The sequence below is a fragment of the Zingiber officinale genome, chromosome 7A (genome assembly GCF_018446385.1).
Source record: "Zingiber officinale cultivar Zhangliang chromosome 7A, Zo_v1.1, whole genome shotgun sequence".
NCBI lineage: Eukaryota > Viridiplantae > Streptophyta > Magnoliopsida > Zingiberales > Zingiberaceae > Zingiber > Zingiber officinale.
Window position 1 is genome coordinate 125529315 of NC_055998.1, and position 10748 is coordinate 125540062.

Below are 10748 nucleotides of genomic sequence, written 5' to 3' on the forward strand. Positions count from 1 at the left end.
GTGGATGGGTCGTCCACTCGGCTCAGAAGCGGGATTGGAATATTGTTGCTCTCCCCTCAAGAAGAAAAGATGCACTTATCCGTCTGGCTGGATTATAAAGCTACCAACAATGAAGAAGAATATGAGGCCCTCATAGCTGGCTTGCAGGCTGCTCGGCATGTGGGAGCCGGTCGGGTAACGCTTCATTCGGATTCGCAGTTGGCCGCTCAGCAGCTCTCTGGTACATTCGAGATTAATAATGCTCGCCTCCAGCTCTATGCTGAAGCCTTCGAAAAGCTCAAAGCCGATTTTAGAGAAGTTATTGTTCAGAAGATACCCAGAGCAGAAAATCAAGCGGCCGATGAGTTAGCCAAGCTGGCAAGCTCGATAACGTCGATCGCCATTCAGCAGCCAATTGAAAAAGTATTGTTGGTGGCGCATGTCGACCGAATGGCAGGCCTCACGATTCCGAGCGACTGGAGAACACCCATCATAGAGTTCCTCCGCTCGGGCGCCACACCATCCAATGAGTATGAAGCTCAGATGCTAAGGAGAAGAGCCGGTCGGTTCACACTCATCGGCGAGCAGCTTTACAAAAAGGCTTTCTCACGCCCATTGTTGAAATGCGTGAGCTCGGAGGACTCGGCTTACATCCTCCAAGAAGTACATCAAGGATCGTGCGGAGGACATCCGGGCGGACGATCGCTGGCTAAGAAGATCCTGTTGGCCGGGTACTTCTGGCCAACCTTACAAGCAGACGCCGCTTGGACCGTGTCGACGTGCCTTTCGTACCAGAAGTACCATAACTTTTACCACCGACCGGCAGAGGAAATGAAGGCATCTACGGTCTCGTGTCCGTTCGACCAGTGGGGAATGGATATCGTGGGTCCATTTCCTATGGCGACCGGACAGCGGAAATTTCTACTAGTGGCGGTAGATTATTTTTCCAAGTGGGTGGAGGCCGAGCCGCTGGCAAAGATCACCGAGCAGATGGTCAAAAAATTCATCTGGCAACACATCATCTGTCGGTTCGGCATCCCTCGCCGATTGGTTTCCGATAATGGGCGGCAGTTCACAGGGAGGGTGCTAGAGGAGTGGTGCAAAAGCTACGGCATCGAGCAACACTTCACATCCGTGGCTTATCCCCAGAGCAACGGTCAAGCCGAAGTAGCCAATCGGGAAATTCTTCGTATCCTGCGCGCTCGGCTCGACCATTTGGGAGGAAATTGGCCTGATGAAGTGCCGGGCGTCTTGTGGGCCATCCGGACGACTCCGAAGGAAGGGACGGGTGTCACACCATTCCATTTGGTGTATGGTGGCGAGGCAGTTATCCCGGTTGAGGTCGGCGTCGAGTCCGTCCAGATTCAGAGTTATGATAATGGCAACGCCGAACGGAGGAACATGGAGCTGGATTTGGTCGACGAGGAGCGAGCCAAGGCGTCCGTTCGGTTGATGGCATACCGGCAACGGATGAAGCAAAATTACAACCACCGTGTAATCCCCAGATCATTCCAGGTCGACGATCTTGTCTGGAAGAAAGTTAAGCCGGTCGGCGACGTTGGCAAGTTAGAAGCTCCCTGGGCGGGCCCCTTCAAGGTTATTGAGAAGCTCCGATCGGGAGCATATTATTTGGAGGATGAAGACGGGCGGCAGCTAGATCGACCGTGGAGTACGAATCATCTCCAACCTTATCGAGCGGGGTGAAAGGTGCACGAATGTAAATCATTTTTGTATATGTTAGTCGCCCATGTCTTGGTAATGCAGGAATCAAAACTAATTCAAAGGATGACCCATGGGTCCGCCGATCGGCAGTATTAAAATTAGCCTGGAAGGCCGTCGAGCTCCGACGTTAAATATCGAGAGACGAGCCGACGTCTATAAACGTCCGAGCGGAAGGCCGTCGAGCTCCGACATTAAATATCGAGAGACGAGCCGGCGTCTATAAACGTCCGAGCGGAAGACCGTCGAGCTCGGACGTTAAATATCGAGAGACGAGCCGGCGTCTATAAACGTCCGAGCGGAAGGCCGTCGAGCTCCGACGTTAAATATCGAGAGACGAGCCGGCGTCTATAAATGTCCGAGCGGAAGGCCGTCGAGCTCCGACGTTAAATATCGAGAGACGGCGTCTATAAAGCGTCCGGCGGAAGGCCGTCGAGCTCTACGTTAAATATCGAGGCGAGCGGCGTCTATAAGCGTCCGGCGGAAGGCCGTCGACTCGACCTTAAATATCGAGGCGAGCCGGCGTCTATAAAGCGTCCGGCGGAGGCCGCCGAGCTCGGCGTTAAATATCGAGAGCAGGCGTCTATAAAGCGTCCGGCGAAGGCCGTCGAGCTCCGGCGTTAAATATCGAGACGAGTGGCATCTATAACGTCCGGCGGAAGGCCGTCGAGCTCGGCGTTAAATATCGAGACGAGCGGTGTCTATAAACGCGTCCGGCGGGCCGTCGACTCCGACGTTAAATATCGAGGCGGCGGCGTCTAAACGCGTCCGGCGGAAGGCCGTCGAGCTCGGCGTTAAATATCGAGAGGCGAGGCGGCGTAAACCGTCCGGCGGAAGACCGTCGAGCTCCGGCGTTAAATATCGAGACGAGCGGCGTCTATAAGCGTCCGGCGGAGGGCCGTCGAGCGCGGCCGTCAAAGATCGAGGGCGGGGCCGGCGTCTATAAACGTCCGAGCGGAAGGCCGTCGAGCTCCGACGTTAAATATCGAGAGACGAGCCGGCGTCTATAAACGTCCGAGCGGAAGGCCGTCGAACTCCGACGTTAAATATTGAGAGACGAGCCGGCATCTATAAACGTCCGAGCGGAAGGCCGTCGAGCTCCGACGTTAAATATCGAGAGACGAGCCGGCGTCTATAAACGTCCGAGCGGAAGACCGTCGAGCTCCGATGTTAAATATCGAGAGACGAGCCGGCGTCTATAAACGTCCGAGCGGATAGCCAGTCACATGATACAATCAACGATAGCCTGGTTATACGGCTGAGCGGCTCGCTCATCAAAAATGTACGGAAAATCCCTTTGGGGTGAAAGCTAGGGATGTTAGCATGTAAATGCCGAGCGGTTACGTTCGAAAGCTTAGCGGCTGCGCGGTCGCATGATAGATGTAATTAAGACGATTGAATTGAGCCAAGCGGAAAGGATATAAAGAACACTTTGGCGTGACGAGGGAAAAATGCCTTGCTAAAACAGAAGTGAAAGGAGCAGAAGGTCATCTATTACTCATTGGGTAAATCAAACAAGTCATAAGTTGGGCCGAACGACGAGAATACAAAAAAAGTTCATGAAAACGCTCCTCACGCATCAAAATCAAAAAGAGCGTCGGGGATGGAGTCCATCACGCTCGCGAGGTCCTCGGGGGGGATGGTCAGCTCGGCAGGCAGGTGGCCTTTGGTCTTCAGATAGCCCACCGCCGCCTTGATCGCCTCCTCGAAAGTGAGGGATATCTTGTCGGTAAACTTCTCTCCGAAGTCTTCCGAGCGGAGGAACGCCTTCCTCCCTTCTTCGGAGCGAGCCGACTCCCCCTCTTGATATTCTTTGAGCGCGGCGTGGGCAGCGTCGCTGGCGGCCTGAAGATCCTTCAAATCTCCATCAAATCTTTGGAGGTCGGTCGAGCGGCTCTCTTTCTCAGTGGCTAGCAGGGCGTCCAAATCTTTGATGCGTTGTTCCAGCCCCCTGATCTCCACCTTCATGCGGTCCATATCATTGATAGCCTATTGCTTCCGAGTGGTCGCCGTTTTGATCTCCTTATCTCGTTACTTGATCATCGTTTCAAGCCGAACGACCTTGCTCGCCAAATCGGAAGCCCTTTTCCGTTCGGCATCCAGTAGTTTTTTGGCCTTCTCCAGAGCGGCCGTCGACTGCTCGGTACCCCCCGCAGCTTTTTGTTTCTTCAACTCGTCCTCCAGTTCGGCCAATCGATCGCTAATGGCGATCTGCTCCACCCAGTTCTGCTAGCAAATGTGGACAGGTTAGAAACATAATTTAAAGGCGCAAACAAAGAAACAGAGCATACTCCGGTGGCCTGTTGTAGATTGCTGTCGCCGTGCTGCCCGGGAGTCAGCCTGGCTATTCGACGCCGAGCGTCCACCCAAGCTTGGGCCAGAGGGCCTGTCAAGGTAATCTGCTGCTCGGGGACCACAGGCCGATCAGCAGCAGCCATGTACGCCTCCGAAGGAAGGCGCAGAACGGTTTTAATTAAATTCTGGCCACTCAACTCGCTCGTGGAAGCGTCGGCCTTACCGGATGGCCCACCGGTGGACGAGGAGGGAAGCTCGCCCAGGCGCCTGATACGGCGCAAAGTTCTTGAAGGGCTGGATGGCGGCACCTCAGAGCTGGCCCTCGGAGAACCATGAGGGGTCGGAGTACTCTCAAGGGAAACCGTCCCGGACAGCACCGGTGTATCCGCGCCCCGCTCGGGCTGTGACTCATCAAGTGTAGTGGAGGCAGATGCGAATTCCGGTCGTCGGCGCTTCCGAGTGCGTAGCGGCACGTCATCGGCCGAACGGCCCTCCACCTCGGCTTCGGTAGGAGGTTCTATGTCGCCCGCGGCCTCATCGTGAGTGGCAGGGGCGTCTGAGGCTTCGGGGACAGTCGGTGTCCCCTCACCTTCTTCACCGGCCGCATCAGCTGGAGAAAGGCCCCGTTCGGCGGCCTCCTTGTTCGTCACCGCCTCGATCTGAGCGGTCTTCAGTTTGAGCTTCTCGGTAGCTTTGGCGTGCCACATGATTTCAGCTACAGGAGCAAAAAATAAATCAGTTAGAACAAAACAAACGGGAAGATAAGGGAACTTACTCATGCTGCAGGGCAGGTCGGCTGTGGTAGAGGACAAGCCGAATATGTGCATTACTCCCGGGAGGAGTAGCTTGTCAATATGATAGCGCTGGCCAACTAGCCGTTCGGCTGCATGAAGGTAGGCCGCGTCGCCTCTAAATTTGCCGAGCTCCGGTTGCGCCGGTATCGCCGTCTGCCACTTGGTACGAAAACTTGGCCGCTCGGGAAAACGTATATAGAAAAAGTGCTCCTTCCAATGTTTGTTGGAGCTCGGCATGCCATCGAAGAGGACGAAACCTATCCTAGATTGAAAAACAAAAGTTCCCCACTCGGCTTGCTTGGGATAGTAAAAGTAGTGGAAGATTTTTGGGTCTAGGGGGATGCCGTTCAGTTTGAACAAAACTATTACTCCGCTCAGCAGCCTAATAGAGTTGGGAACTACCTGGCCGAGCGGAATGCGGAAGTAATTGCAGACTTGCAGGAAAATTCATGGGGTGGGAAGCGTAGTCCGGCCAGAAATTGGTCTCGGAAAAAAAGAACTGTGCCGATCGGCGGTTCATGAGGCCGATCGGCCGGTGTGGCTAATACTATTTGGTGGTAGGAAGGAATGTCGTAAGTCCGAGCGAGACGCAACGCGTCCTCCTCGTCAAAACGACTTTCCATGGTCGAGTACCATAGACCCGGAGCACCGCCGGTTGACTGCGAAGTACTAGCCATGATCGAAAGACAGGAATGCGGGACAAAGGGGGAAGGTTCAAACAAGGAATGGAGGAAAACCGAATGAAGGAAACGATTAACAGCAAGAAGAAAACGTTGGGAACGAGAAAGAGGGTCTTACGAGCAAGAAAGATGATCGACGGGGGCCTGGGATTGCCGAAAAGTTGAGGGGCGAGGTCACCGGAGAAAAAAACGGGCAGAGGAGCACCGGAGGAGGAGGAACCAACATTGCGGCAGAAAAGAAGTCGTGAGCTTTATATTGCCGTCCGGGAGCAACCTCCACCGTCCGATCCAGGTCGTTGATAACGAGGCCATCATCCAGCCGTTCATTTCAAACGGCGGTTGTCCCATCGGAAGTGACGCCACCGCCATACGCTGACAAACTCACGATCGCCACGTGTCAGCAGGATATTGACCGCATTTAATGAACCCCCCTTACTGTGCGCAGCGCACGTGATGGGTAATGGGGGAGAGCATCGGACAAGGATGCCAAGAAAACAAAAGGCATGGACAAGATACAGCCGAACGGATGAGCATCCTTACGCCTGGCCGATCGGCCCAATGCAGCAATCATTGCTCAGTCAGATCGGCAGTCCAGTCAGTCGGACTTCGCCTCCTTCGACTAGACTCGAGGGGGAGGCAAGTGATCCGGTGGTAAGAGCCCGGGACCCCCTAACGAGGGGTCAGTGCCACGTGGAGGTCAGAGGGCCAAGTGGTCCGTCGGAGAAGGGACAAAAGGGCAGGCCGGTCGGCCTGCCCATACACGTCTGATAGTGAAAGATGCCCTGACAGGGGTCGGGGTTCCGACGCTCAATGAAGTAGTAAATGACCGAGCAGAAGGGCTAAGAGAGGGCATGTCATAATGGGCGCGCCGCCCGGCTGGCGCGGGAAATTAGGGCCATCCGGACGACGCTATTCACGCCGGTCGGCCGGACGGACGTCCCGGCCGGGCGGTGGGTGAAGGGTAGGAACATCTTCTGACAGCCGTCAAGTTCTATGACCCGGCCATACTCTAAGTCTGACAACAAGGTGTTCTGTTGTCCCATCGAAGATATGATTGAACTGTAGCAGTATGGTGTCAGGTAAGCTCTCTGACAGGTACACACCGAGGTATGGGCTGCGGACACGTATGCGCCCCGGGGGACGTGCATTAGTTCTTTCATCGCTCTATATAAAGAGTCTCTTTCTGTGCTAGAGGTACGCATTCTACAAGCTTGGGAGCCACCCTTTTGTTGTCCGTTTACCTGACTTGAGCGTCGGAGGGTTGCCGCCGGGAACCCCTTCCCGGCCCGACTTTTGTGCAGGTCCGTCGGAGATTCGTGCGACCAGACGGAGGCCTACACCATCTACTAGAAGTGCGCCACGTGCCCAGCGTCCTTTGGTCCGGCCATTCGGACAGGATCAATAGTGTTGTGAACAACGAGTGAAGTTGTAAACAACGGTGAGTAACTCTTCAGAGGGAGAGTTCTTTTTGATGTGTGCCAATAGGAGGAGAATGTAGGGTTTAAGTTAGACCTTCATTACCTAAAGAGGGAGTTTGCTCTCTAGGAAAAGGGGAGAATGAAGGAAATCCTCATTCATGCATTGACATAAAGGAAGTTGAGGCTATGAGATTAGCCTAACTTAAAGGTATTGTCAAACATCAAAAAGGGGGAAATTGTTAGTGCAATATTCCCTAGGTCAAGGTTGACCTGGTTAACAAAGCTTAAGATGGCTCAAGTTTGAGTCTTGATGTTTGAGTTTCGATGTTTGACAATACATGGAGACCTATATCATATGGAGATTGCAGGTGCAATCATTCATTTGGGGAGATTGTTGATACAATTCTCCTCTGGTCAAGGTTGGTCAGTTAGATGTGAAAAAGAGTCAAGTAGGTTAAAACTGACTGGATACTTGACTGAGAAGTCCTGGTGAGTGAAGCCAGGTAGTTGGGAAATCCTGCTGAGTGAAGCCATGTGAAAATCCTAATGAGTAAAGCTAGGTGAAAGTCTTGGTGAGTGAAGTCAAACAGATGGGAAATCCTAGTGAGTGAAGCTAGGTGAAAGTCCTGGTGAGTGAAGCTAGGCAGAAGGGAAGTCCTGGTGAGTGAAGCCAGACACGTGGAAATCCAGGTGGATCAAGGTTGACCGGACACATAGTGTTGAGAAGTCCAAATAAGTCAAAGGGTTGACCGGATACTTGGCATGAGGAGAAAAGTCCAAGTAGATCAAAGGGATTGACCGGACACTTGGTGAGGAAGTTCTAGTAGGTCGAGGGCAGCCGGACGATAGGCTTGATGTCCCAACAAGTCATGGTTGACCGGATGTTGATTTTCGAGACTTTGGAAGTGATTTGGCAAGTCACAAGTGAGTTCGATCGATCAACCGATCGATTGACTCATGCCCAATCGATTGGGTGAGTCCCGCGACAAAAGCTTCTCCCAATCGATCGGTTGATCGATTGGGGAAGAATCGGTGTCGCACAAAACACCTCCCAATCGATCACCCGATTGATTGGGAGCCTCCAATCGATCGGTTAATCGATTGGAGCGCAGGAAATCGTGCGAGAATCCTAAATCGATCGGGTAATCAATTAAGGTGATTTCCAGAGAGCACAGAAGCGCTCTGGATCGATCGACCGATCGATCCAGAGCCTCCTCAATCGATTGGGAGCAATCCAATCGATTGGGATCCGACTGTTGGCGCTGGATAAAGCCATTGCGAGCGTCTTCTTCAACACTTCTTTTCAGATCTCTCGCCCGATTCATCTCAGATCTTCACAACAACTTCTCTGAGCTCTCACCGCCAGTTTTTGAAGGTTCTTGGAGGCAAGTGCTTGTGCACGTCCAAGTCAAGAGGCGATCTACGACAAGAAGAAGAAGCTAGGGTTAGGGTTTCAAGTGTAAATCTTGTAAGATTTCAATTATATTTGCTTACCTTTCTTTCTTCTTGTACTGAGAGTGTTATAGAACTTCTTCGCCTTCGGTAGTTACCGTAAAGGAGTATTTAAATAGTGAAGAGTGTATGTCGTGTGTGGATCATTGGATTAGTTACCTCTTCTTGAGGTGGATACCAAGTAAATCCTTTGTGTTAGCGTTGTATTTTTATTTTTTGTATTTTTCGTTACTTATCATCACCAAGAAGCAAGACGACGAGCGCACGACGAGCTATTCACCCCCCCTCCCTCTAGCACATTTCGACCCTAACACTTACAGGTAAGGATCTCATTACTCTGACTTTTACTATGGCTTTCACATGTTTAGCTAAGTTGATAAATAATTATTAATTTATCATATGAAATCCAGAGGTCGAACTTTAAGGTTGACAGGATGCACATATTTCACCCCCTTTTTTTACTCGTTGTTCAATTATTGTGATTTACTTCCTTTATGTTGGTCTTGAGATGGACTGATGAAGACGTTGAGACGAATGTAATCACATTTTACCACATGAAGATCTAGTGGCTCGAGGCACCTCCTAACTTTTGGCTCACACCCTCACATGCCACAACTTCGTCAACCTAAGGTGTGAGATGATCGTGTCGCTCTTGCACCACTCTTGCCCAATACTAAAAGTAGCACCGAGTGAGACACCCTCAGGAGGGGTTAATTTGATCTGTTTGTACAAGCACTGTCTGGATAGGTCTTGGGGGGGGGGGGGGGGGGGGGAGATCAGATCTCCTGATCTACATTTTTATAGACCAGGGGATGGACCATATGGAATTACGGTCGAATTGTGATGGCGATCTGGTCGCAATTAATTCTAATCCCTCCCTGGGTTCACCGTCCCCCAGGTTATAATTGTAAGAAACTATAGCGCTAAACACGCCGAAAAGCATAGTGGAAAAATAAGTTTATATCCAGAAGATCCATGCAAAGGAAACCATATACTAAGTTTTGTTAAAAGATATATACCTTTGCTGCGTGCCCTTCGCAATCCCGACATCAACGTTTCTTTAGGATGTAGATCTCAGCGCGATCAACACATCCACGCCTCTACGGTATCCACACGAACACGTTCTCCGTCCGTCTCACGAACTCACGAAATGGAGAAAGAAACAACCAAAGGTTGTGTTAGCAACCTCTTGTGGAAGTTTTGGCCAAGAGTGGAAGAAGGAAGAAGAGCAAAAACTAAGAATATCACATCACCCAAAAGGTCACTTCATCTATATAAAGTGACTTCACAAAAGGGTTACTTTACCAAATAGATTACTTCACCAAAATATTACTTTACCAAAAAAAGATTACTTCACCTGAAGGTTACTTTTACAAATGGATTTTGCATTCATCCAATGAATACAAAAATATTTTTGTCTCTTGATCTTCCTTTTGATTAATGATAATATATTAATCTCTATTAATATTCATTAATCTTAATGGGTTGGATTTAGAATATTGAATTAACCATTAACCCATTACTCAATAAGTATAATCCGAATTCATTCGAGTCTAACTCAATGTATATAATTCAGATTAAACTTAACCTCATAATCCTTCTCTAAATCAATATGTTTTTTGTGTATGACCCAATAAGCTCTCATAACATTGACAATGTATTTAAAATCATTTTAGATATATAAGCAATGAGTGACATCTAGCAATGTATCATTGCTACCCGAGTGATGAGAATGTCGAGATCCGACTTAATCTTTTCGTGACTATTATCTTGTATGACTCAATTCTTTTATCCTTGATATCTAGATTGATTAATGAAATATAGAACACATTATCCTCTTATCAATCTACGTGTTTCTTGATCTCTAAGTAGACACACTTAATCAAATAAGTTCAATATCGCATATTGATTCATTTGAGCATGGACATGCATTTTTGTGTCCTACAAATCAAGGAGCCCACAGATATCACTTCCGTTATATGAAAGGGATATATCTCATGTACATCACTCACATCCCTCCGCATAACTTATTGCATACCTAGTAATCGACTTTATAGTCCACCTTGTTACAGGTGACGTTTACCGATACCAAAACACACAACTCCTTATGTAGGGAACCGTAGTGACTTCTGGTCTAAAAATTATTCATACTAATAGTCATATAAGAATGTTTATGACACTCATATAACGATCCATGAAACATTTTTATGGCGTGTCATTCAGTATATATTCTTTAATATATACCCATGTGTCAACATGATATCTTATATCCATGACTTGTGATATTAAGTCATCCGTTGATCTACATGCTAGTCTCAACGCATTGATATTGTCCTTGCATATTAATGCTTGACTAGAAATAGTTAGGAGTAGTGTTTTATGCATATCTATAATATCTCACTATCAATTTA